Source organism: Agelaius phoeniceus, chromosome 3 (genome assembly GCF_051311805.1).
Source record: "Agelaius phoeniceus isolate bAgePho1 chromosome 3, bAgePho1.hap1, whole genome shotgun sequence".
NCBI classification, from domain to species: domain Eukaryota; kingdom Metazoa; phylum Chordata; class Aves; order Passeriformes; family Icteridae; genus Agelaius; species Agelaius phoeniceus.
In genome coordinates, this window is record NC_135267.1 from 18119047 (window position 1) to 18147020 (window position 27974).

At 37.5% G+C, this 27974-nt stretch overlaps 1 long non-coding RNA gene across 6 annotated transcripts in view; it reads right to left on the reverse strand.

Annotated features, from left to right (window-relative positions):
* The window catches only part of LOC143693509 (uncharacterized), a 149201-nt gene that overhangs the window by 63619 nt on the left and 57608 nt on the right, over window positions 1–27974 (reverse strand). Inside the window, exon 2 of one of the 6 annotated variants that reach the window (XR_013181243.1) lies at window positions 4249–4286. The exons of 4 other annotated variants lie outside the window; for them this stretch is intronic. This is a non-coding gene — a long non-coding RNA (uncharacterized LOC143693509). Of the gene's footprint in view, window positions 1–4248; window positions 4287–9743; window positions 27959–27974 lie in introns of those variants that run through there. One more of the 6 variants, XR_013181245.1, reaches the window with a different exon arrangement.

Consider the following 27974-nt stretch of genomic DNA (forward strand, 5'->3'; position numbering starts at 1 on the left):
GCAGAGAATGATGCTTGTTAGTCTGGATGAATTAGAGAAATTGCTACCTCTGCTGGATGTAGCTAGTTGGACACTGGGGGCTGTTATTATTTCCCCTGCGCCAGGCATTTGAATTTTTCTCTTTATAACCTAATCAGGTTTATTCTTCTGTTGACCTGGTCATCCTCCATCTGTATTATTTTCCCATTATTTTCTTACTAAGTGTTGACCTTATTGCTGCCATCCAGTGAGGTCTGGAATTGCAAGCATCACATTCCTAGGTGTATATATGTCCACTGGTGTGCATGTTTATTACCTGCAATAATCCAGGCTTGTAAGTGCCACAATGGCAGAAGCAAAAGCACAGTCCAAGAATGCCTACACAACAGGAGACCTTCTTCTGAAGGAATAGAGGGCGGTTGTTATGTTTGCCTCATCCTCTTAGTTTCCTACAACTTGAGCTCACAGTGTGCTCTATCCTTGCAGGGATAGGTTGAAGAAAGGTGATTTCATTTTTATCTGTTGAACATTTCCAGTTCCTGCTGTGAACCCAGCTGCTGGATGGAGGCACTATAGAGAAGGTGGGGCAGGATGTGTGTGGCTGAGGCTGATAGATCTATTCCTAATTACAAGAAGTGGAAATAGCAGCAGAACTAAGATACTGAAAGTCAGTGGACTTCCAGAAAATTAGACAGTAGATTTTGGCATTCTGTTCTCATCCATTCATTCAGCCCAATAATGGAAATTGTCATCAAAGTGGCCTAGAGCCTGTTTAATTTGGCATCATTTTATAAAAGACTGCCCTACTTTTCCTCCTTCTTGTTTTAGAGAATAATATGAAAGCAAAAAAAAAAAAAAAAGAAAAAAAAAGAAAAAAATAATGAACATTGAAATGTTCTTTTTCTCTTTCCAAGCAGGAAATGAACAGAATCCATTTACACAGCTATTTTCTACTTTATTTCTTAGTCACTGCAAAAAAGAGGAGGAATGAATATGAAAAATGGAAAAGAGAGTTTTCGTTCAAATTAAGTTAAAGGGATTATGGTAATTCTATCTATATTTGTAATGGGAAATTCATAGGTCCACATTTGCTATTTAATGATACCTATAGCAGTTGGGATCAAGTTTTTTCTTGATGGAAAGAATAAATGCTTGTCAGGTATTCATGTACTTGCTGTTAATTTTGACACATCTCACATTTTAATCCTAAATATTTGCAATGGCCAAATATTCACTCAATAATTGTTGTGATTTATTTCATAGCTACTTTTAATAATTATTATTAATAATTATTTCTTATTCACTGCAAAATTGTTGGAATGGTGTGTTCAGACACCTTTCTAACACCTGTAATGCCATGTAACATGTAATTCCTTTGTAAAACACTATGCAACCTTACTAACTAATTCTAGAGATGTATTAAAAGTTTAAAATGCATGTCATATTCACAATAGGTATTCCATAAACGCCCTTTTTGTGTAACATTGAAACTTCCACACCTTTAGTAATTGTACTGTACTATTGTGCTGGCATAATCCATTGTATATCTGTTCTGAATTTTCTGCTCCACTGCTTCCTCCTACCCTATTATTTGTCACTTTATTTAATTTCTATGTTTGATACAGTGTCTATTGTTCTAATGGAAGGTTTCTAATAGGCTTCAGTGAGTGTTGGATTGCACTTTGGGCCTTTGTTTCTGAACAAAAATACATATGACAAGTTCATCTGTAAATCAGTTACTTCAGAAGAAATATTTTAAAATCTAAAATTAAAATACTTGCATTAGATGCATAAATGATCATATACTCCTTATTAAGTTGTTAATATTTTAGTCAAAGAAAATAGTCTATTGTTTTGAGTGTTTGCCTTGTAAACTTCAATAAGCCTTTAAATATTTTAATTTATTTATTTGTTTGTCAGCACTTTTAAGGATGTATTTAGTAGAAATTCTACTGTTAATTTAACTGTACTGAAATGCTAAAATTAAAAATCTGTCAATTTCTTCAAGATACTGAATTATAGAGATGTTCTGATGTTTAATACCGCAGGAACTATTAGCTCGTGTATATGATAGGTTATCCAATTGTTCCACCTTCTCTCTTGAAAATCTCACATTTAGCTGAAGTATATGTCTTGAAAAATTCCATTTTGATAGACAGCCCACCATTTTGAAAAGTTCTCCATACTTTTAGTCTTTGTTAAAAAAATACCTACAGTCTTTGCGAGGTTTTTTTGTTTGTTTGTTTTAGTGAGCATTCCTAGATTGTTTTATGGCTTTCTCAAGAAAAAAAAAAATGGTCTTTTTGCACCTACATCTACTTGTATCCTTGTAAAGATACACTTCATTGCAACTAACTTTGTCTTGGGTAGGCAACAAGAATGCATATGAGGAATAGATGAAATACTCCAAAATAAGCCTCTTAATAAGCAAACACAGAAACAAAACCACACATGTGATTGTCTTGTTCATCATTAACAGAATTCCTAAACTTATTGCTAGTATCTGGTCATTTTAAAAATTTCATCAAGTCTGCTTAACCAAATTTATTTCCTTCAAAGCCCCATTGACTCGATTTAGCACAACCCAAATCCCAGTATATTTGGGTTTGTTGTTTTAAACTATTATCTAAAATATTGGGCTGTATTTCAGCTGATCAACTGGTTTGTCCTCTCTTGGTACTTACTCAAAGATTAGAAGCTTTCCAGTGCTGTAGATGCACTTTTTTAAGATGTATTAAAAACTGGTCTTGACAGACAGACGTTTGTGTAAATTACCAGGATTTGTCAATGTGTGACTGCAATGCTTTTTCCCAATTTAATAGTTTTCTTGAAAGTGCATCATTATGTCTTAGAAATTATGAGCAAGCAAACCAATAATACATAATTGCTTTCTTGTGATCCCCATTCTGCTTTAATTATATCACTGTTGCTGTATTTTTATATTTTATTGTAAACAATTTTTTTTACTGGAAATAAATTTTATTCAGTGAGTGTCTAACTTAAAACTTAACTGAAGAACACAAATTTTACCACAATATAAATAATAAATAATTACAGCAAGCAAAAAAATAGAACTCAATTTCAAAGGGGATGTTCTTGCAATGTGTCCCTGAACTTTTAAATGCCTTTTGTGATGCTGTTCATGTAGTCACTCAGGCAGATATCTGGATATCATTATTTTATTTCTAACACATCTATTAAAGACAAACATTAAAGAAATATGAAGCACTATATAAAAGAATTTTCCACATATATTCCAAAAAGATTCTGGTGTATTTCAAGAAATTATAGTTTCAAGGTAGAAAGTTTGGCATTACAAGGGTAGTAAGGTATCTCTGCAGTAGATGTCTCCTGATTGTCTATCTAGTGTGATCACAAAATAAAAGATTGTGTACAATAAATGTAGTCAGACAATCTGTTATTTCTGACCTAATACATTAATTTAGTAGTAACAAGGAAGGAAGGAGAGAGAGAAAGAAAAGGAAGGGAGGAAGGGAGGAAGGGGCGGAAGGAAGGAAGGGGCGGAAGGAAGGGGCGGAAGGAAGGAAGGAAGGGGCGGAAGGAAGGAAGGGGCGGAAGGAAGGAAGGGGCGGAAGGAAGGGGCGGAAGGAAGGAAGGAAGGGGCGGAAGGAAGGAAGGAAGGAAGGAAGGAAGGAAGGAAGGAAGGAAGGAAGGAAGGAAGGAAGGAAGGAAGGAAGGAAGGAAGGAAGGAAGGAAGGAAGGAAGGAAGGAAGGAAGGAAGGAAGGAAGTTGATAGGGTAATCTTATTCAAAAGAAATTGCATGTTTTTTTCCAAAATTTTAAAAACCTGGCAAAGCAAAATGCAGGTAAGTATAATTTTCTGAAGTGAAAAAACATTGTGATAAGCACTGTAAGTGATTTATCTTGAGAGGGAAAGCATGGAAGACAAATCAACAGAGAGTATTGCAAAATTCCTTGCTGATTCTTTGTCTGATATAATTTGTAAGCTGTTTACTAAAATATTAAACCTTTTTATCTTTGAAGATTAAAGACAGCCAAATTAGATTCTGGCACATAGACTTGTAGAAGAATTAGATAGCTTTGTTATTGTAATGAGGTCAGAAATAATATTTCTTGGGTTTTGTGAATTGCTAATTTAATTCTTAAGAGCAATTTGCATTCAAGGACACTCTGCAGTTCCATTTTTAGTGAAAACAATCAATATTTTATTCTCTTTATTTAAAATACTGCTTGCAAAATATACAACTAGTTGGCTTGCAAACAACAACCTTCACTGGGGTTACCTACCAGCTGTCAGGCACGGGTGAGGAAAGTTGATCAGCAACCTGGAAACAAAACACCATAATGTTCCTGTGAGAACTTATTATTAAGCCTAATTTTGAAAGCTTTTTTGGCTATAAAACTGCTGGACAAGGAAAACACAAGCCTGTCATTGAAACATGGTATCTGCATTATTTCTTCTACAATATAAGCAGTGTTCACTTGGCTGTCAAGATTTTGAAATGAACGTGCAGCCACTTGTCCCACCATAACTATAAGCAGACATGAAATTGGGAGCTTTTTTCAAATTAACATGGAGATAAGAGATCTTTTCTTCAGATGTATTAAACTGGAAAATTTCTTGGCTGTCTCCTCCCAAAAACCTCAGAGCTAGCAACCATCATGAAAATACGACTTAAGATATTAGAAATATTAATCCAGAATGACAAAATGAATGCTACCTTTTGCAACTGAAATCTAAGCAAGATATTCCAAACTGTGTTTAGTGGCCCAAAACACTTGAGTTAGATAACTTAATGAGACTTTTCAGATGCTAAATCCTCAAAAATTACTGAGAATGAGAATGATCAATAAACAACCATTATTTTCTCTCTCTCTCAAAATTAACTGAAGTCAGTAAAGCCTAAATTGGGGGAAGAAAATAGAAAATATGATACCAAAGATACAAAAATACTTAAGCAAGTAAGATTTGCTATATGGTAAGGGATGGAGTTTTAACTTATATGGGTATAGACCAGCTGGTAATCACTTTTTTAAAAAAAAAAAGGTTAAATGAAACATCAAATTAATGAATCACAAGTTAGAAAGTCACTTAAAGCTGCTTATTTTAGTGGCAATACAGTCTTACTCTGTAAATTACGTCTCCCAGGCAGAGCCTAAGCTGTGTAAATACCTAGCAACAAGTGCTTACCAGGCACTGAGGCATCTGAAGCGTTTCAGGTGTTTAGTTCCCAAAGGGGCTAGGGAGTGTAAATCAAGTTCTGCAGGAAGATCAGTGCTCTACAGGGGTGGCAGCTGGGGGTCAGGCAGGATAAAGTTAGAAAACCTCTTAGAAAACCTCTGTGTTTTCTCTAGTATTTTGCTTGTTCCTATTTAAACACTTCAGATGATGGTTTCTCAGCAGGATTATCAGCTAATGTAGAACTTCTGCAATTTAGTCTGATTTTACAATCTATGTGGTTTTTTCTTTTCCTATATTCTTACATTTTTCCATTTCAGAATAAGTTTTATCGTGTATAGGTGATATTTTTGCCTGATGTCTGGGAGGAATGACGAGGAGGACTCCATCTTATTAGAAGGCTAATTAATTACTTTATTATACTATATTATTCTATATTATATTACATTGCATCTTAACTGAATCTGCCAAGCACTCAACTGCACAGAATTACACAGCATCTCATGACTGTCAGCCAACAGTCCCAACACACACACACAACCCTGGATTCAATTGGTCAGTGAATCAAAACACTCACACCAGAATCCAATTACCAATTCCCTTCAGGTAAGCAATCTTCCACAATGCATTCCACCTGTGAACAACACAGGAGCAGTAAATAACATAAGAATTGTTTTTTCTTTCTCTGAGGTTCAGACAATGTGAATCCCAGAAATATTCTTGGGAAGCTGTGCCTTGCTTTTCTCTGCGAAGAGAAATGCCGCTACAATCCTGTTGTCGGTCCTAGACTGGAATGGATTGAAAAGACTATAAGCAATTGAAAACACCTTTCATAACAGTTGAAGGAGCCAAACAAACTCTGGAAAATATAGGTACTCCTTTGCCACATTAACTTCTGCACTTTTTAGGGAGAATTTTCACTTCCTGGTTTAAGCATATTTTCACATTGTTATGTGTCTCTGTGTCACAGCCTCATTCTGGTGAAATCTACTTCAACCTTTTCCTTCAGGCATGCAGGTTATAATATTCTCTTTGACCTCAGATTTTAGTTAGAGAACAGTGTACATAACCAGGTCAACTGGGATACTTTCAGTGATTTCATCTTTTTTTCCTCAAAAGACTTTTGGTATGCTGTAGCACAGCTCTTCTTTCTCTTATTTTGTTTTCTTCTGCTGTCCCTCTATAAAATGCAATTTCATTTAATTCAAAATTTTCTGACACCTTAAGTTTTAGCTTTCATATTTTCTAGGTTCTGCACGGCATTATTACATAACTCTGAACTTCATATAAAGTGTAAGCAAGTTCTCTTCACAGTTTAGTTAGACAAAACAATCCTTTTTCAGCCTGAGAACCAAGGACACCATTGCAGCTTCAGGCCCAAAAAGTAAAAACAACAATGAATTGAGCAGAGCAATCTGCGAGGATGGAACTTCATAACCTGAAGCTGTAATTGGAAAATTGACCCAAATATGTAAATGGACAAAAACCTATAAAAATGTGAAAACTTGTGACCGGTCATCCATCCTGGGTCCATCTTGGGTCTGTCTTGGGTAGAGCCTCAGCCAGGCTCTTGTGCTGCCCAAGGTGTATCCTTTGAAGGCCTTTCAAAAACACCTATTTTATTCCTTTAACTCTGTCCAGCCTCTGTTCCAGGAAGCCTCTTTAGGCATTAAAAATAGTTCTCACACAGATGACCTAAGCACCATGTGGCATTTATCTAAATTATACAGAACAATGCCTCATTTTTCATGTATTCTAACTACTTTTTTTTTCCCTAATGTTACTCCAGTAACTCTACATATATTGTCTAATAAAATGTCTTTACTGTCCACCTTTAACTTATCCAATAGGCTATCTTTCTACAGCTATAATAATTATATGGAGTTTGTGTTTTTTTGGTTTTTATGCTGAACCACAAATTGTACATGAGGAATAGAAGATACAGCTCTAAAGGAAAAAAATCCAACAAATAAAACATGATCTGTGCTGGTTTTGGCTGGGATGGAGCTCATTTTCTCTATATCAGACTGTAAGGTTCTGTGTTCTGGATATGTGCTGGAAACCATGTTGAGAGCACAGAGATATTTTATCTGCTGCTGAGCAGTGATCTCAAAGCATCAAGGCCTTTTCTGCTTCTCGCTACACCCCACCAGTGAGGAGGCTGGGAGTTATGCTCAGCTTATAAATGTGGAGTAAGAAAAGGAAGAGGGACACATTCAGAGTGATGGCAAGTAACTGTGCATGTATAATAAAATCCTGCTTTCCCAAAAAATGGCTGAACTCCTGCCTGCCAATGAGAAGTCTTAATGTAATTTCTTTTTTTGTTATGCTTAAGTGCACAGTTTTTGCTTTCCTTCATCTTGATTCATGAGTTTTCTCACTTTTACCCCTCTGATTCCCTCCCCCATCACCCTCTGTGGGAGTGAGGGAGTAGCCATGTGGGGCTTAATTGCGTTCCAAAGTTAACCCACAACATGATTTTAAGAAGATGGGAGTGGGGTTCAAGCAATGTCAGAATTTTTGATTTCTCTGTCAAAGGCTTTTAACCAGAGTTTTACAGAGAGTGAGAATAGTGGGAAACAAACATTTTCAGAACAACTCTATGGTGGATTTACTTTTTTGTGTCTGAGTGCCAGTGGATGGGAGAAAAAACACCTTAAAGAAGGGAGAAATGCAGAAGAAGTCTGCTCTTTTCTGGAAGGGAAAAATAAACCTCCTTTACTTAATGTCTGAGAAAAGTCCAGAAAACTTCTGTAGGAAAAATGAAATTATAATTAATCTTCATTGCCCCTTTCACAGAAATACACCATGACTTTCCTCTAAAAATTTTGTAGAAGCAGTATGAATGGCCTCATAAAGTAATCACAGTAATTTCCAGACTGTTGAATACAAGGCTTCAAGGACCAGTTCCTGGAACATAGGAAAAATGGCTTACACCCAACACTAGACCATGACTAAAGCACCTCCCTGGGCAGCCTCTTCCACTGCTTCACAATAGAAATCTGTGGAGACATCTTTTCTAAAATCAAATCTTAACCTCCCCTGGTGCAACTTGAGGCCATTTCTTCTTCTCTTATCACTTTTTAATTGGAAGAGATCCCTGGCTGCCTACAACATCCCTTCAGGTAGCTGTAGAGAGTAATAAGAGCCCCTCTGACCCTCCTTTTCTGCAGGATAAATCCCAGTTCCCTCAGCCACACCCCACAAGACTTGTGCTCTGAACCCTTTCTCAGCTTTGTTACTCTTCTCTGGACTTGTTCCAGCATCTCAACATCTTTCTGGCAGTGAGGGGCCCAGAACTGGACACAGGGGGTGTAACCTCACCAGTGCCAAGCACAGAGGGGCAATCACTGCCCTGGGCCTGCTGGCCACACTATTGCTGATACAGGCCAGGATGTCATGAGCCTTCTTGGTCACTCTGCTTATGGTAATTTTTGTTCCTATGCTTTTTCAGTTCAAATTTCTTGAAACAGCATGAAAATTGTGTTACAGGCCACCAGAGCTATGCTTTTATAGCATAATAAAATGCACATGCTGGGTGCTCCAGCAAGTGTTACAGGGGTAGTATAGCAGCACTACCAAAGGAAGGAACAATGAAACTAGCTCAAGCTAGGCTAGCTTTTCCTTTTAATTTTTTTCCCTTTTATCTCTTTATTTTCTTTTCTTTTTTTTTATAGACCAAATACAGAAACATCACTAGTTCTTGTCTGTCAGAAAGCTAATTGTAATGATCTGTAGAACAGCTGGGAACAAGCTGACAATTAAGCAGGATGGACAGACAAGTGTTCAGTGCCTGAGTTTGCTGCCTGGTGAATGTAATTGTCACTGTAGACATCTACCATTTATCTCTAGATGATCTCTATCCAACTCTACCTCTATCAAAATCAGCCATGTGGCACCTGCCACCTCAATGGAACATACCTGGGGGGGAGGGGGGGTGTAGGCATAAATTCAATGGTACATTTTGTCTATAAATACCATTTTCATAATGTCTGAAACTACAAGAATGTTGCAATTTAGTCTCTACACACTGTACCTGTCATTCTTCAATAGATTTGTACCTATAAATGTAAGATATGTCCAACTTAATCATCTGGAACTGCTGGTGCCAAGGTGAACTTTGTTGCCATGTTATTTCTGAAATACAGAAGCCTTTCCATACAGCTATCACTTAGCAACTTGCTTTGAAGTCCTTCCCATTAACCCCGGGGGACAACATGGCTAGGAAATATTTTAGGAGTTTCATCTTTTTTTCAGGTGGCTATCAGTGACAGCTTTAGATAGAAGAATGTTCCCAGCAAAGCTTTTTCATTCAAGAGCTCAACATTTTTTTTGTTCTTCCCTTAACAAAAAATGCACTCTTGCAAGCCGTAGGCTATGTTTATTTATGCTATAGCACCCCCGAGCAACACAGCCAGTGCAGCAAATCTATGGCACATGTGTAAGTGAACATGAGGATCTTCACTAACATTGTAACAAGAATTTTTCACTCGGAATGGCAAGCTTGTTTAAAATGTGTACTATGACTGCTTTTCACTGTTAGCTACTCATCTGTCATCAACTTCCATGCAAAAGGATGGAGAATTGGAGAAACAGACTTAAGCAGATTTGATCACACAGACTTTTAATGAAAGCACATTCATCTGTAGCAAGCTTTAAGCAGTAAGGAAACATCTCAATTTTATTAAAGCAAAATTCAAATGATTCTCTGATGGCAAAAATATAATAAACAAGTTATATGAATTTTCCACATGCCAGAAGGACAAAACATTTTAAAAAGTCTGTTAATAATTATTCAACAGTGATTTTTAAAGTGTTAAATAAATAACCCTACAAATATAGAGTTTCCTCAGGGAAGGTTTTCTCTACTTACTACAGAAGTTTTACTGTATATTTTTTGCAAATATGGGTATGATCACATGACTGAATGTGGTTGGATTTCCATGGCTTAACAAAATACTGCCTGAGACAGTTGATCACATTCTTGATCTTAATCAGTGGCAATTACAAGTCACATTTATTCACCTCCATTGTATTTCATTACATAGTATAAGAGTAAAAGAAGTCTTGAGATTTTAAATGCATATGCAATAAAATGAAGAAAAAAAAAAAGGACTTATCTTATGAAAGAGGTGCAGCCATTTACTGGGCTAAGATGAATAACCATCTTAAGAATCCACATTTTAAAGCTAACAATAGCTTTTGCTTATTAAAACTGTTAAAAATATTTAATCAGCATGTCTTTTGAAAGCTTGACAAATTAGTGTGTTCTATTATTAAGACTCATATGTGAAAGTGAGTCTAAACTTTGAAAAGGATTTATTTTTCCTTCCATGATCCATAATATTTTTAATGGAATTATATACCTTCAGGGATATAGAAGAATTAGAGAATGGTAAAAATAGTATGTGATTGTTCTATTATTTTCTCCAAGTGAACAGAACAATATAAAGTAATGTGTGATAATGAGGGAAAAAAATGTCTCTCATGCTTAAGCTTCAAAAGTATTCTGTAGTAACATACACAGAAACTATGAAAAAGCATAGATATGAAATCTAAACATGTACCTTGACTACATGTTTAACTGAAAGCAGAGAAAACCCCTCCCTACCAGCTCCAAACATCAACTCAAAGAGATGATTTTCTCCAGTAAGTGGTGAATAACTACCAGAATTTTAAAAGGCAATATCTAAGGCAAATATGTAGTTGTATATATTATTTATGAAAATATTTTATCTGACATTTAGGGATCTGTTAGTACAACCATTATAGAACATGGAAAGGAAGTAATCATTTCTCCTGGAGAATTTTCTATCAGGAACACTAAAACTTTAAACATAATTTCAAAGACCTTCACTTTGCAGAAAATATTCTCAACTATTTTAATGAAAAGGGCCTTAGCCATAAAGATTTTACAGCACTTACTGGCTTATTATGTCTGTGACTTGCATGGAAATCTTATATTTTATTTTTACTTTAAAATTGCCATTGATCAACAGTATTTTCCACATACTATGGCACGTTCAATGAAAAGTCAGGGACAAGAAGAAGGAGAGGCAATAGGGCATATGTATTCTGAAGGAAAAGTTATCTGTGCAAATGGAAGTTCTTATTAAACCAGGAGGCTAAGGCCTCACTGGACTTGCACTAGCCCTTTCAGCTTCTGACACACATTTTCAAATCACATTCCTTTCTCATCAAATGGTCTGACATGTAGGCTTCATTTTTGCATCAGTTGCACCAGAATGTCACCTTTTATTTATTCCTTTGCCACAGCTTTTTAAATTATTCTTTTAACATGGACTTTTTAATATAATTTTCTACACAGCTCTGAATTATCTTCCTTCTGTGCCACTGTCTTGTCTTTTTTAAGGACATTTTTCTATACAGGGGTATCATATATACTTTGCTTAGTATTCATTCTCTTAACAATTTGGCTGCTTGAAATTCTGAAAGTTCCCCTGTGTCAAAAGTAAGTTTTCAAAATATGCTTTGATATGTGTAGGATCTCCATTGCATTCTGTGGTGGTCCCTCTGCAGCCAGGTGCTGACTGCTTTTCAGGACTTCAGGAGAATTTGTAAAGTCAGCCCACATAATCTCATTTCTGTCACTTTGTGCTATAGTAGGGAGCTGAAAGTAGCAAAAAAAAAGCAGTAATTAGCACTACAACTGGCAGCATCTAGATCACTGGGGCTTTGGCAAGACTTTTATTTTCTAATGAAGCTTATGAAATTCCTGTGGCAAGGTTCATCATCAAAGGAGGTAAAAGGGAGATAGAGAGGATCTTGTCTGAAAATGAACAGCTTGAAGAACTGTTGAAGAACATGTACCATGTTGAAGAACATGTACCATGACAGTCAGTCAGAAGAACTGACTCACTGTCATGGTAAATGCAAGCTCTGGAGAAGAAGGATGGAATCTGGTGGCTTCTAGTACCGAAAGGAAGGCTCCTGTCCCATCTATGGGTTTACAGATTCGAATTAGGTTCACACTCCTCACAGCTGAAGAGATGTCAGATGTGCCTGCAAGAACCTGGTTCACCTAACTCTACATCATGCAAGACTACCAGAAGGTAATGGTGAGTCATTGTTACAGGTGAACTCCTGCTGCAGGGGAAGGAGACACGAAACTGTCAGACAAACCAACAATCTAGAGAGGTTTTCTGCCCACCAGGGCCCAGGATCCTGGATGTTTTGGGAGGCCTATCAAAACTATCCTTCTGACTATCCCAGAAGCAGTTCCCTGTCCAAGAACTCCACATACTGGTGTGCTTGTACACTAATGTGTGCAACTGTGGGGAACACATGTGATGAGTTAAAGACCTTTGCACAGATGCAGGGCTTTGATCCTTTGGGGATTGGGGAAACATGGTGAGATAGCACCCATGACTAGTGTTGCAATGGAGGGATACAGTCTCTTTATGAATGACAATACCTGGTTCTCAGAGGGAAACTTTTATCACCTTGTTATCTGCTGGAGGGACAACACAGCTGGACATAGGCAGCCCAGTAGATTTCTGAAATGCATCAATGATAACTTCCTCCTCCAAGCTGAGCCAACAAGGAGAGGTCTGCTGGTTCTCATATTGCCAACAATGAGGAACTTGTTGGGGCGTGAAGATCAAAGGCAACATTGGCTCCAATGACCAGGATAAGGTTCCTCAGGGCACAGAGGAGGTGAAAAGCAAGATCATAACCATGAACTTCAGGAGGGCAGATTTTGGCTTCTTCAGAGATCTGCTTGGCAGAGTCCTGTGGGATAAGCCCCTGGAGGGAAGCAGGACTCAGGAGAGCTATCTAGGTTACTATTCAAGGATCACCTCATCCAAGCTCGAGTATTCTATTCTAAAAATATAATAGGTCAGGTAAAAATGTCAGCATGCCAGTCTGGATGAAAAAAGAGACCACAGGAAAAGGCTGGAATAAGAAAGATGTCAATGAATACTTAACCAAACTGAATATACCTAAGCACACAGGTCTTGAGGGGATGCACCCACAAGTACTGAGGTAACTGGAAGATGTCATTGCAAGGCCTCTCTTTATAGTTTTTTATCAATTGTGGCAGCTGGGAGTTTTACCTGGAGGAAAATAAATGCCACTCCTAACTTTAAGAAGGGCAAGGAGGCACAGGCAGCCACAAGTCAGTTTCACCTCAATCCTTGTGAAGATGATGGAACAGGAAATTCTGAAAACCATTTCCAGGTTCATTAAAAAGAAGAAAATCATCAGGAGTGTCAGGAGTACACTCAGGGAAAATCATCCTGTATCAACTTGTTGAATTTCCACAATGAAATTACTTTGCTGGTAGAGTAGTGAGTGTCTGCCTGGACTTCAGTAAGACCTTTGACCAAATCTCTCATAAGATCCTTATATACATGGTGTTGCTGTATGGACTGGATAAGCACACAGAGAGGTGAGTTATTAACTGCTTGAATGGCCAAGTCAGAGCATGGTGATCAGTGACAGAAAGTGTCATTGGAGTCCAGTTAATAGCAGTGTACCTCTGGGGTCAATACTGGCTCAATTTTTTTTTTTTTTCAAAATCTTAATTATCTGGATGAGGGAGCAGAGTGTACCCTCAGCAGTTCTGAGGATGACACAAAAATGGGAGGACTGGATGATATGCCAGAGAGTTCTGCTGCCATCCAGAGGTATCTCAACAGGTTGGAGAAATGAGCTGATGGGAACCTCAAAGATTTTGACAAGAAAAAGCACAAAATCCTGCACCCAGGGTGAGCAATTTCCTGCCACCCAGTTGGAATTTCCAGAAAAAGACCCAGGAATCCTGGGAGACACCAACTTGGATGTGAGCCAGCATTGTGCCTTTGCAGCAAAGAAGGTTATCCTAGTCTGCTTCAGGCAAAGTATTGGCAGCAGGTACAGGGAGGTGATTCTTACTCTCTGTCAATTGTGAGGCCTCTCTTGGAGTGCTGTGATGAGCTCCAGGCTCTTCAGTATGAGACAAGGGGCCACAAAGATGACTAAGGTACTGGAGCTTCTCACCTATGACAAAAGACTGAGATCAGGCACTGTTCAGCCTAGGGAGAGAAGGGTCAGAGGGATCTTATCAATGCATATGAATGGCTAAAGTGAAGGTGCAAAGGGGATGGAGCCAGGCTCTTTTCAGTGGTGCCCAGTGATAGGACAAGAGGCAATAGGTGCCAAGTGGAATACAGAAGCTGATGTCTGGACATCAGACAATAGTTTATCTCTGAGAGGGTAGCAGAGAAATAGCACAGATTTCCCAGGGAGTCTGTGGAGTATCCATCCTTGGAGATGCTCAAAAGACATCTGGGCATGGGTCCAGGTAACTAGCTCTGGCCCCACCAGATCAATCTGGGCAGTTGGACCAGATGACTTCCAGAGGTACTTCCAACCCCAACCAATTTGTAATTCTGCGATAATTCCTTTCTCACTCATTCTACCTATTTAAATAAGACTACTGTCTCACACCTCAGAGACCCAAGCCTGGACCCAAACTTGGATCATGACAGCTGGTAGAATACCTGGTGACTTTTCAAATAACTCTTTGTAGATGCTTTTTCACAGAAAAAAAAAAATCTAATTCACTGGACATCTGTCATTTGGTAAGTTAAAGCAGCACATACTCTTCTTTATCAAACACCTCACCAGGTCCTAACAATGGATAACCCTTTTGTCTACAAAGATGCTCTTTGCAGGACATATCTGTGTACACAGTGATCTAGTGGCTCACCTGAACTTCTCCAGCCAGTTCCTCTTTAACCTATCAATCAAAAAGTCAGATTGTTCCTAATGGGGATATAGCCATTTCCTCTTAGCAAAATAATCCACCTTCTCTCATTTACTCAATTTATAGCTTCACCATAAATCAGCACAATGCAGGCACCTGGTTTTTTTCTTTTTGTTATTTAAAGCAGATTAATTTTTGCTATAATGACTTGCAACACAGATTTTGTAGGTTTTTGTTTTTAATTTCAGTTCCATTCCTTGGTATTCCTGCTCAGTGATCCTTCATCCTGCAGGAGTTCTGAAAACAGTACAGCAAAAAGGTGGTATGTGCAGTCCCATAGGGCACTAGAGGTTACAAAGAATTCCTGCTTTATACTTCAACATAGGCAGCCAGTTTTATACTGGTAAAAACCCTTGGAATGGGTTTCCACTTTTGGAAGCATGAAGACATGCTCAACAGTCACAATTTGGGTCCATCATTAAGAGGAAGAAATATTTACAGCTGGCCATGGCAATGTATTACTGTCATTACATCTAACATTTCTAGTACCTCTCAGACTGTACCTTTCCTTGCAAATATTCTGGGATTCCAGCCGTACAACATCCTCATAAATCATGCAAATATCTCATTTGAAAAATGAACAACCTTAGGCACAAAGCTCTCAAATGATTTGCCCAAAGTTACACAACAAGTTAGTGTCAGAGAATAAAACCTAAGAATATTGATTCTCAACTCTGTATTCTAGCCACTAAACTCACTCTTTCATTTTGATGCACCCAAACTCAAACACACTAAGACTGTTGACCTGATTAAATTTGAAAACACTCATGGTAGATTTATCTTCTTCTTTATGCATGACTTTGTTCTTTCTGTGTGCATACAAAACATTTCCTACCTTTCTGTTTATTAGCAATGCATTTATGTCCTTATATGCTAATTTTGCAGAACACTAATGTTACAATAAAGTTGTTGCCAGTAGAGTCCCGTTGTGAAACACATTCTATTAAGCATGAGAACAATAGTGTTTTCAATCTTTTAAAGCAAATAAATTAGCCACAGATATAGTTTAGTTTCTGAGGGCCATTTGCTCACCACAAAGATACCCCTATATTTAATGCTTCTATTGTTTGCTGTCGGAAGAACCATGCCACACATGTCTCAGTAGTAATAGCATATCACTGTGTATATTCAGATAATTATTGTTTTGGAGGCATTTATTTGCTTACTAGACATAATTGAAAATTATGTTCTTTGTCTTCCAACAATAAAATAGCAGGCTTATTCTTACCAGTCACTATTGATGCTTGAGCCAAGAGTTTTTTTAGGCTCTAAGTCACCAGAGACAACCTATTGGAGAATGTTAGCAAAATCCAAGCTTATTGACATACCTAAATAGATAGAAAGACAGTATCACCATTTTTCTACTGAGATGAAGCTTAGGAATAGTTTCAACAAGATTTTCTGACTACTTTTTTTCACTTGCTAAGCAGCTAATATATAAACTAACTGGTTCACAAAGTGCATGTCTGAGTTAGCAGCGATCTGTTTTCTACAGTGTCTCACCACTAGAAACAGCTTGGTTTCACATCAGCTACAGCAGGAGGAATTGGCTGCTTGGAAAAGCAGTAGAGATTATAAAAGTAACTAAATCACACCTTTTTGGGTGATTTTCAAATGAGAGCATGAGTGGCTCAGTCCTGTGTAGTTTGTAACTTCTCACAACAGCTGTGGCATAGTAATAAATTAAATGTGTCACTTTTTTCACATTAAAAAATCTTAAGAATTTGCTGGCTATAAAACAATACACTGTTAACTAGACTAATAAGTGTGGCAAGTTTTGGGTTTTTTTAAAATTTTTTCGTTATATTGCTTTTCATTTAGCTTCCATTTACTCTATTCCCACATGGGTAAAAGGGAATAAGAAAGTAACTATCTGCAAAATGAAAGGGTTTTTTAGGCAGAAATAATATTTTCTTTAACTCCTTTTTACTGAGAATTTCTTGTAAATGCTAACTAGTTTGCTTTTTTTTTTACCATAAACCAGAAGCACACATTACCAAATAACCTCCACAGTAATTTTGTTTCCCTCCTTCTATCATCTACTTCTTTGTTTCCAGGGATTTGTGACTTATCACTCATGACCTCAGGAGACTATTGTTCTTTTTTAATTCCAAGAATACTTTTATCACAGAAAACATGCTGGTGAGCATGGTTCCTGTATTTAGGAAACTGTGGTCTTTAAACTTTTAATTTACCACCAATTTCACAGCTAGACTATCTTGCTGCAAAGATTTTGCATTCCTCATCAGTAGAACCTAAGAAGGAAAATTCCTTTTTTTCTTTTTTCTTTTAAATATAACCTAGGATTAACTCTGATTTGGCAGGAGAAACATGTTACATTTTCATTAGTCCTACAGCTATGTGGATAAAATGTTATCTTTCTGCCTTTCAGACAAGTAGCATGGTTATTGAGGCATTTAGGGACAAATCCTGAGAAAATAAGTTTTAACAATCATGTATGCCAGCAGATGCCTTCTCTGTTTCATTAATGTTGCCATCTGCAGAAGAATTTCACCAAAGGGAACCTGGGGAATTTACACTGAATGGTGCATAATTTAAGTTTGCCACTGATTATTCCTTATGTGTGTAAGGTCAGCATATGAAATCTTTGGATAAAGGATTGTGAGATGTGGGCCACAGAAACCAGGACTATCATCTCTTAAGCACTATAGAAAGAGATTCACAGAAATTTTGTAAGATTGGTAAACCTTAAATTCTCTTTATATTCTCATCCTAACATAGTTAAGGGAGGATCTGTAGTTTTGTTTAGGGTTGTTATTTTGTCCTTTGTTTCCGTAAAATCCTATTGCATCCAGTCAGAAATAAAATATGAAACGTTTTGAGTAAGATATCCTAATGCAAACCTCTATTATTTCCCAGTGCAACATAAGCATGTGTGTCTGTATAGATTAAATTGTCTTGCATTTTCTCCTTTCTTTACAAGGTGTGGAGAAAGTTGAAACTTAATCCTCTGAAACAAAGGAAATAAAACCTGAAGGAAATCACAGAATTGGTTGGGTTGGAAGGGACCTCAGTGGATGGACAAACCACTTTGCTCAAGCAGGGTCATCCTAGAGCACATGGCACAGGATGGCACATGGCACATGAGGAAGGAAACCCCACAACCTCTCTGGGCAATCTCTTTCAGTGCTCCATCACTCCCACAGTAAAGAAGCTCTTCCTCATATTTAGGTTGAACTCCCTGTGTATCAACTTCTGCCCATTGCCTTTGGTTATATTGTTTGACACCCCAAGAAGAGCCTGGAAATGTTCATATGACACCTTCCCTTTAGATATTTATGCACTCTAATGAATTCATGTGAATGGAGTTAGCTGGAATATAAACAGTGTGTTTTCTGCAAAACAGCCAGAAGAGATCATCCTTAGCCATGCCTACATCTTCTTGCTAAACCTCACTAAGATATGTCAGATTCTCTTGACCCAGGGTTAGTTGCCACCAAGTACTGGTGTTTGCAGTGTCCTTCCATAAATGTTTTAAGTCAGATGACAAACAGGCTTAAAGCTTCCAGGATTATTTTTTGGTGTGGTCAGAGTAATCAATTGCACTAGGTTTTTTTGACCATAAAAATGATAAGGCTTTGAACTCTTCCTTAACATTTCCCAGAGCAGCTCTCTTCTTCATTTTTCTAGCATATCTCCACAGCAGAGGGAATGCTATAATGTTGTGATCTCCCAGAGGAATATCATACTCTAATGATCAAAGAAGGAAAAAATCAGAGGAAAGTGTTAGAAACCATATGAAGAGTATGAAAATGAGTTAAGAAGTATAAAGTATTTAAACAATTCCACTGCACTAGCACTCCTGTCATTTCTATTTTTTGCTTTGTTGAAAAGCTATATTTCTATAATCTGCCACAGGGAGTCATTAGGACATCACCAGAAGATCTCTGCCTTCTCATTCCTCAATGATAAATGTAATGGCTTTCAATACACTGTTCTTCTCATCTACTCATTGTTCTTCTCTAAAATTATCTCTACATGTTTGCTGACATATTCCACAGGGCAAATAACATATTTCCAAATAATACTGGCAAAACCAGTATCACAGGAAGAATGGTGCTAATCAACATATAATCAACACATACTAAATAAATCTAAAAGTTCCAGCTCAATTTATTTTCTTACTGAAGAAATCTCAAAATATTAACACCACAGACAAGAATGGCAAAGACTTAATTGTAGAATTGCTATTATATCTTATATCATTACTCCTTTTATCTATGAAACATTCAAATATGGCTCAAAGTCTAAGTTTATTATATTTTTTACATTCTGTGAGACTAAAATGGACTGACTAGAGATTTTAAACTCCTAGGTAACTAAATATTAAAGTCCCATCTCATGATAACCAGAACAGTTATTTCAAGACTTGACAGAGGTACATATTTTGAACATTTTACAGAACCAGACAATAGAAGACAATATATGTGATACAATGAATGTAAAATTAAAATAAGTATCCTAATATAGCATGAATATAATTTTTGTCTGGGGAATAATAAAGCCAGATATTTTTCCTGATATCTTTCCACCTATCTGTTCCACTTCCCCATTTTTTTTATTGGCAGTGGTATTCCTGCACACTGATGCCCTGATTCTCTCCTTAGCTGGTCAGAGGGTTAGACCTAATTTCTGATTCAGTCATCTGCCAGTTAGGTGCCAGCATACCACCCATGTTGGAATGGTGTCTGAACTCAAAGTATTAGGCACCCAGACTTATCTGATGGATGTTCTGTTGGAAGCTGTGTCCTTGGGCAGAATGGAAGGTCTCTGGAGCAGAGACAGAGTGCACAGTGGAGGCATTTTACTCTCCCTGAGGAGGAGCAAAAGTTTTTCACAGTTTTCAAAAGCAAAATCAATCCATTTTATGAAGACAAATGCAGAGAAAACACATATTCCATGAAAATAATTTCTGTAGAAAACTCTTCATCAGTTTACTATGGGGGATTTCCTAAGAGAAAAACTTCAATTTTTCCTTGTTATGACACTATTATAAAATGCAGACTTTAAAAGGAAAAAACAACAAAACCTAAAAAATTTAGGGCTTATGACATTTTACTGGTGACAACAGCCTTATCAAGAAGATTTTACATAAAAAAATAAATTATGGAGCTAGAGATCCTGCATGGAGAATTAAGCCTATTTGAAGCACTCTGGACAGTAGCCCTTTGAAAAACTCATCTTAAAAGGAGGCTGTTGCTAGGATACTATGGCTGCTGTCATCAGCATAATGTGGTGGCATATATAGAATGTGGTGTGTTTATATATATATATATATATATATATATATATATATATATATATATTTTAGTATTATTTTTTTAATGAGAGATCCTGACCAATGAGCAGCATAGACTATAAGCAACGTTTTCAAACCTACTGCTATATTAAAGATTGAATAGAACATTCAATTTCATGCTGAAAAGACAAAGTGGAGTTAGTCTTCAAAGTGAAGCCCATGAAAGAATGTCAGAAGAAAGAGCCACAATGCTTGTTAGCTGCTTGAATACAGGAACACGGACACATGACTCAGAAGTGAGCTGAGAACAGAAGCCAGAGAGAATACAGAAAATGACTGAACAGATGTTGCTGCTGAGGTGAAGGAAGCGTGTAGACATTTCATTCTGCTGAAATCAAAGACAACTGAAATCATAAGGAGCAAAAATGACCATAAATGGGTGCTGAAATAGTCTTCTAATTGGGAATGGCTAGTTAGCTGAAATGATCAAAACAAGAGGATCAAGGACGTATATGGAAACTATACAGATCTGAAGTCATATTAAGTTTGTGGGCAAAATTATGACTCTGTTAAGACAGCACAACATCTCCTCAACTAGAAGAGGCCATTAGATAGTCTTCAATACATTTTAATGTCAAAGAAATTGTCCAAGGCTCTCCAGGCTGTTCAGGTATGCACACTATCTATTTCAGTGCAGTTTTGCCTCTGAGAGTCCAGGCCTGCAGTCAGAGCAGAATAGTTCACAAAGAAAATCAGCTTGCATGACAAATTTTGTACTCTGCCTCAGGAAGAGTGCAAAGGTATTCTCTCCTAATTAAAATATGAATGCTGTCATCTGATAATTTTCCTTGTGAGAAATAACAAGCTCACTAATTAAATGTGCAATTTCTTGACATTTAAACAGGTCAGTTCTCTTTTCCATGTGTCTGATCATTTATTTGAGGTGCTACTTTCAGGCATGTTTATTATACTAACCAAAATTAATAACCAGCATAACAGACCTTTCTAAAACAGAAGGGTAAGTAATGTAGTTTTGTCCTTTTGCTCAGCTGTAATTATTTTATTATAGAAAATTTTTATAATTAAATAGAGAATAGAGATTTCCTTTTTTTTAAGTTCTCATCATCTTTCTGTACTTCCTATGTATGCCTTCTGATGTCTGTCTTTCATAAGGTTATGGTTTTATTCAATTTGGCTTTAATGAATAAAACGCTATTGCATAAAACTCAAAGAACATGGCAAGACAGACCAACTTTAATTTAGTGATATAATTTCTGAAAAGGATGCTATTGTAGATAGATTGCTAGTTTTGGTATGGATAGACTGGAAGACCTGTGGGCACAGACTCTTATTTTTAAAAGCTATGTGACTTCCACAACTGTAATAACTGAAAACAGATCTTGATTTTTAGTGCAATGGTGAGAATATGATAAATCATATTTTAAGAGTAGGTTTCAACAAGTCAGTCTAAAATTAAATTTTCTCTTTCACGGAAAATTCGAATTTTCTTGAAATTTCATTTAGTCTGAATGGGATTGAAGAGTTCAAGTTTTCAAATATTCTGCAAATCAAAATTTTAAAAGCATTCTGTTTTGAAGAAAGCAAATTCAGTTCCTGTGAATTTACCAAGCTATTAATCACAGAATCACAGCATAAGCTGAACTGGAAGAGACCCACAGGGATCAAACCCAACACCTGGCTCTGGACAGCACCATCCCCAAGAGTCACACCATGTGCCTGAGTGCATTGTCCAAACACTTCTTCAACCCAGGCAGATTTGATGCCATGAATACATCCCTGTGGAACCTGTTCCAGTGCCCAACCACCCTCTGGGTGAAGACCCTTTTCCTACTATCCAACCTAAAACTCCCTGACACAACTTCAGACCATTCCCTTGGATCCTGTCACCGGTCACCACAGTGATCACCACAGTGATCACCTCAGATCAGAACCTGCCCCTGGTCTCTTCACGAGGAAGTTGTAACTGCAATGAGGTCTCTCCTCTGTCTTAATGAAAAATAAACTCCTTATTTCATAAAGTTATTAAGATGTATGAAGGAGTTGTATGAGTTACAGATTTAAATGTTTTGAAGTAGGGAATGGCCTTTCTCACTAGATATCTAAAGGCAATGTGGCATTTATTACCATCTGCTTTGTTCTTCAGCAGTATGAATTTATTTTATGTGATCCTTCTGATGAAAAACAAATGCATGCCCTTCATTGCTTTGACTTTCATGCTTTCATGGCTTGGATTTCTTTTTTTTTTTTTTCCATAAGTGAGAAGTCTGCCAGGGGCTTGACCTGTTACCTTTATGCTGCAATTTATGAAGAGGTTACAGTAGTCAACTCTTTGTCACCCTATTGCAGGGACATGGAGTAGGCAACATATTACGTGGCATTGCAGTTCTCAGACCAGGATACTAATTGCAATTAGAGAATCCTTGAGCTCATATACCAGGTTATTAACTGAAGCAGTAAGAAACAGATATACTGCCTGCTTAGGACAGAGAGCTAGGGCAATAACCTCATATGCTGCAGCAGTGGGAAATGGCAAAACATGTCAGAGCTCTCAGAAATTATAATTTTCTGTGTGTAGCTAAGGTCGACAGTTGACTTTCGTATAATGATGAATGAATTACTCAGAATAAAAGTAGTGCTTTATCTTGATTTTTGATCCTTCTTATTTTAATGGATAATAAGAGATTGAACACTTTAGCATCTGTGATATTTTATCTTTTTATCTTTCTCTCCTAAACTATCCAAACCCTAGGTATTCTGCTTTAAACTCTTAAATTTATCTTAAACTTTTAAGGTATGGAAAGGTCTTAATTGTATAGGTCCTTCTCCATAAATTGGTGACTCTCAGAAAGATTTAATAACGGCCTAAAGAAGATACTCAAACAGGGCAGGAGAAACCCAGCAGGTAAATAAGCACTGAATTGCACTTAAGTCTCTTTTCAACTAGGCTTCAGTAAGAATACCGGCAACTGAATTGACAAATTCAATTGCCAAAACTACACTTAGTGCCATTTGAGGTTTCCCAAATTGTCTATCTGCACACAGATGATATATATGCCACATGACAGGGTAAGCACCTAATTTAGATATCAATATTGAATTGAATCCTTCCCCTGTACTTCTGATGGCTGAAGTTAAATGTTACAAAAATCTACCTAAAAAAAATAATACAGGTGACTGCACACAGCTTCTAAAGCTGGTTGCTATTGCCATACCCTATGGTCTCCAAGATATCTGCGTCAGACTGTCAGGTATGCACGGGCCCTACAAAAGACCTACTCAAATTTTGGGCCAGTAGCTGAAAAGCTCAAAAGAAATCTCTTGGAAAGAAGTCTTAAACATAATTCTGAACCACCATAAACCCCTTCAGATCACGCTGTCTCTAAACTACCACATTAAAAAAATATAAATATTGGTAGAAGGAGAAATGAAAACGGTGTGTTTATTATTTTGCAGTCATTGAAATATTAAATTTACTCTACTTTGTTTCAATAAGATGTAAGCCTGGAAGAACTGCAAATTTGGGAAAGAATTATTTCTTCTTAGATACCATTTGTAGTTTCAAATTTCCCTTTTTGACCAATATATTTTAGAATAAGGATTTATTGAAATCTCAGCTTTGATAGATTGTAAGTTATGTTATACACTGAAAATCATAACAAGGTTATGTGTTTCCTTACATGAAAATTCATCTCTTTCAAAATCCATAAAAGGCAAAATATGTTGTTAATCTATATATATCAATACACTTTCCTTTATATCTAGAATATCTTATTTTGTATAGGGTAAAAATAATGATTTATATATATCTCAGAGTTTTATTCTTAATTCTAAATACTCATTCTAGTATTTAATTTAATCTTTTAATGATAAAGATTGCTATCTGAAACTTCTCATTCCTGAAGAAAAAATACCAGAAAAGGAAGACACCTAGAACCTGGCTGAAATACGTGGGTTATTATTAGCTAAGAAGACATGGACTTAAAGCTGTTACTGTGCTATGCAATGCACAGGAGTTCATCCTTCCTGGACTCTGTTGGACACGCTGCTGCTATGGAGCACAGTCTGTTGACAGGTAATGAAGAGAAATGTGGTTTTTAAGATAACTGTGATTCAGCACACTGACTATTTGAAAAATAAATTGGATGCAGAACTGACATGATTGTAATTTACATTGGTCATTTGTTGGAATATGCAAAGGAACTGTATTAAAACCTAAGATAAAAATAAGAATAGTGTCAAAATTAGAGATAGATTCTATATGCATAGAATCAAGGAATAGTTTGAGTTGGAAGGGACCTTTTAAAGGTAATCAAGTCTTTTTTTATCACTAAGTTCCATTTTTTAATCTTGATTTGTAATTGTCAACTGTTTAATATTGGAAACAATTAATTTTTTAGGATTAATTTTGAGCCAGGCGGTGGTAAGAAATAATTAGCTTTTGTGAAAATTAAAAATACACAAACTGCATAAACATGCCTCTCTAAGTGCATTGTTTTTACTTATAAGTTATGGTCTTTTTACACCCTGTGACACTTCTTAATTTCTCTGCAGATCAGCCAGAGCATAGTAATAATGAAAGCACATTTCAGTCACAACAGTAACACAAAACATTGCTGGCACCTCTGGACCATGCTACATTGCATGGAAAAGCACATTCAGAGATGCATGAAACAGACACACTGCACACAAATCCTTCTAGGAAGATAGCTCTAACTCTTCAGTGAGGAAGTGACATTCATCTGTGGCACCTCAAAAAAAGGGATTAAAATACCTTATTCCCAGAGAAAAAACAACTACTGTCCCTGTTTATTTCTCACTGAATAAAACAATGGAAAATTAACTGAAAGTAATTTAACAATGTGAAAAAAATCGCACTCCATTGAGCTACCAGCCATCAGGTAATGTCAGACAGTTCTTACTGGCCAATATCCCAATTTAAATGTCACACTCAGCAGAATGATGATATACAAATAATATAAATTATTTGCTAGTTGGGCTGTTTATGCACTAGAAAGGAGGACAGAAATTGAGCAATGTAAATGAAAGTGTACACAGCCACAGTGAGTCCCATCTCCCAGATGAAAAGAAGTCAGGCAGTGCTGTGCCAGGACTAGGATTCCAGTCACAGATATCTATTTTTTATGAGACTAAACCCCTTCTCCATTTACTCATTACTGCCAGTATTCCAACATTGCTGATACTCACACGCTCTGCAATACATTAAACAAGATCCTAGAGCAGTGTGTAGAGGGAGCATCCAACATACAAAAAACCACTCTATATGTGGATAATTCCTGAGCCTTCCAGCTAGGGCAGGGGGTTTCCTTTCCTCAAAGGAATGCATGGGTGCACAGTACTGCCTCCAGTGGGCTGCAGAGCTCACCTTGCTGTTGGCCTTGCTAAGGCTGCTGCTGCTGCAGTGAGAAAAGGGGGAAGCATAACTCAGAGAGATTTTGCCCAGTTACAAAATTCCGTGGGCAATGGACCCCCACACATGCCACAGTCAGAGCTGCCCCTCTATGCAGCAGTTCTCTAAGTGTGTGTGCATGAACACACGGGTTTGTACAGGCTGGGAAACTGTTCAAAACTGTAAAACACCTTTATGAGGTCTGATGCAATATGCAGATTTGCCAATGGATAAAAGATTTAAAAATAAAACATGTTTGGCAAGTTCCAGTTCCTGCTTGCCAACTTGGAAAGGAGAGGAGTGATCAGGGTAAAGTAATTAAACATTTTTAGCCTTCCTTTTCCATGTTATTGTCTTCACTTTATTGCTCAGTGTTAAGCTAGCCTAAATATTGCTTCAAAGCATGAGCTCTGAGGTCCTCCCCTCCTTGCACTCACACGCAGGGTTCTCAGCCACAGTCTCTAGACACCGCTTGTGAGTAATCACAGACTGGCACAACTACCACTAAACACAACAGAGCACAAATCTGGTTAGCAGAAAAGACTGCACTTTATAGCCTTTAGCTCAGCAATAAGATGTTTTTGAGATTCCTCCTTGTACAGTGCATTGTAATGGGTTGTGTGATTAACAAGCACCACTGCCAATGGAGTCAGACACCAGAGCAAAACATTTCCTTGCTCTTGCCAAGCAACAAATTTAGGGCCCAATTCAGCTTGAGTACAGCCAGTTTCCATGCTACAGGAGCTGGCCATGATTTTTACTGAAATAAGACCTTTGCTTTTAGAATGCAGATGAGCATTCAAGACAACCTAATTAAAAACATCAATGATTTTTTTCCATTGCTGTTTGCTTCTGCTTGACATGATTAAATGTCAGATAGCTCTAAGCATCAGAGCTTTTCTAGATGTATGGCTGCAGCAAAGGATTCTTCATCCACCCCAGCCACAGTGTACCTTCTGCTAGATGACCTTTTTTTTTCTTAAATTCTAGAAATGTAAATCACTTCTTCCAAGATGATGTTCCTTTCCTATTAAGCTACCACTTTCTATTCATGTTGGCTTCCCAGCATAATAATAAAATCACCTCTTAGCCTCTACAAGATATTTTTATAGTCAGTTTGTTTGAGTATCATTAGCCTGGCACAAAAATACTTTGCAAGCAAAATATGGATAACTCACAGGTATAAAGCAATCCTTTATTGGCCAGTACACATCAAACACACCTGGTATTTAGTGAACTGTGGGGTTAAGCAGGGGTGTGCTGACAGTCCAGTACAGCAGCTGGAAAGCCTTCACCAGGCAGGCAGGTGCCACTGAGGAGTGAGGGGTTGGTGGCCATGGCTCCCAAGAGCCACCATGGGGGCAGAGCCGCTCCTCCCTCTTACTCCATCAACATTGATGGATCAACACCAACCTGGCAGCTTCTGACTGTTCCTGACTAGACCAGCCTTCAGCTACCTTCATTTATTTTCCTTAAGGTGTTAGCATTTCATGTTGATGTTTTCTCTGCTGAGTCCTTATTCCCTTAGCTATCACAGATCAGCAGTCACTGCCGCTCTCTGTAATTTTTTTACTTTTCTTATCCCAGTACAGACGGTCTCACAGCTCTGGCTCAGCAGTCTGAGTCAAGGTTACACAGCTGGAATGTATCAAAGCTGGACTCCCTACTCGAGCAGCTAAAACCCCAGCAGTGGGGGGCTACAGAGAGAGGGCAACAGTGTGCCATGGCATCATATGTGATTCTTCCTTGGACACTGTTTTATTCCCTCACACCTCATTCCTGATTGCTTCCCTTATCCTTCCGACTCCGGTCCCTGTTTGTCTCCCCCAATATGGAATTCTGGAAGAACAACTATAATTACTAGCTTCCTTCAATTACTCTTTAGTTTTGTAACACTTGCCACCCAGAGTTGCCACCAACTATTGTGTGTTGGCTGTCCAGTACCAATTTGCAATCTGCTATTCATAGAAACAATGCTGGGCACAAGTTTCTCACTGTAGGGTTACAATACTCTTTCAGTAGGGAAAGGATATAATTCTGGATCTTTCCCCTATGAGTGAGCAGAATTTTAGCCAGGGAAATATGTTTTCTTCTCCTTTAATCCTCTTCACAGCAAAATTTAAGAGGAACACCCAGAAAAGACACCATATGCTTGAGAATACACCATCATATACTTTGTGAGCCTTGTAGCTGCTGCTGCCCTTTAGCCATTAAAACTGCAAACAGCAATGTTTCTAGGTAGCCAGATCATGTTTATCACAGTACATAAATCCTGTGTGTCCAAACTGATCATGAAGTGCAGCAATCATTTCTCTGGAGCTTTCTGAAACCTTCAGCAAGTCATCAAATTCCTCTTTCCTGGGTAGGGAAAAGA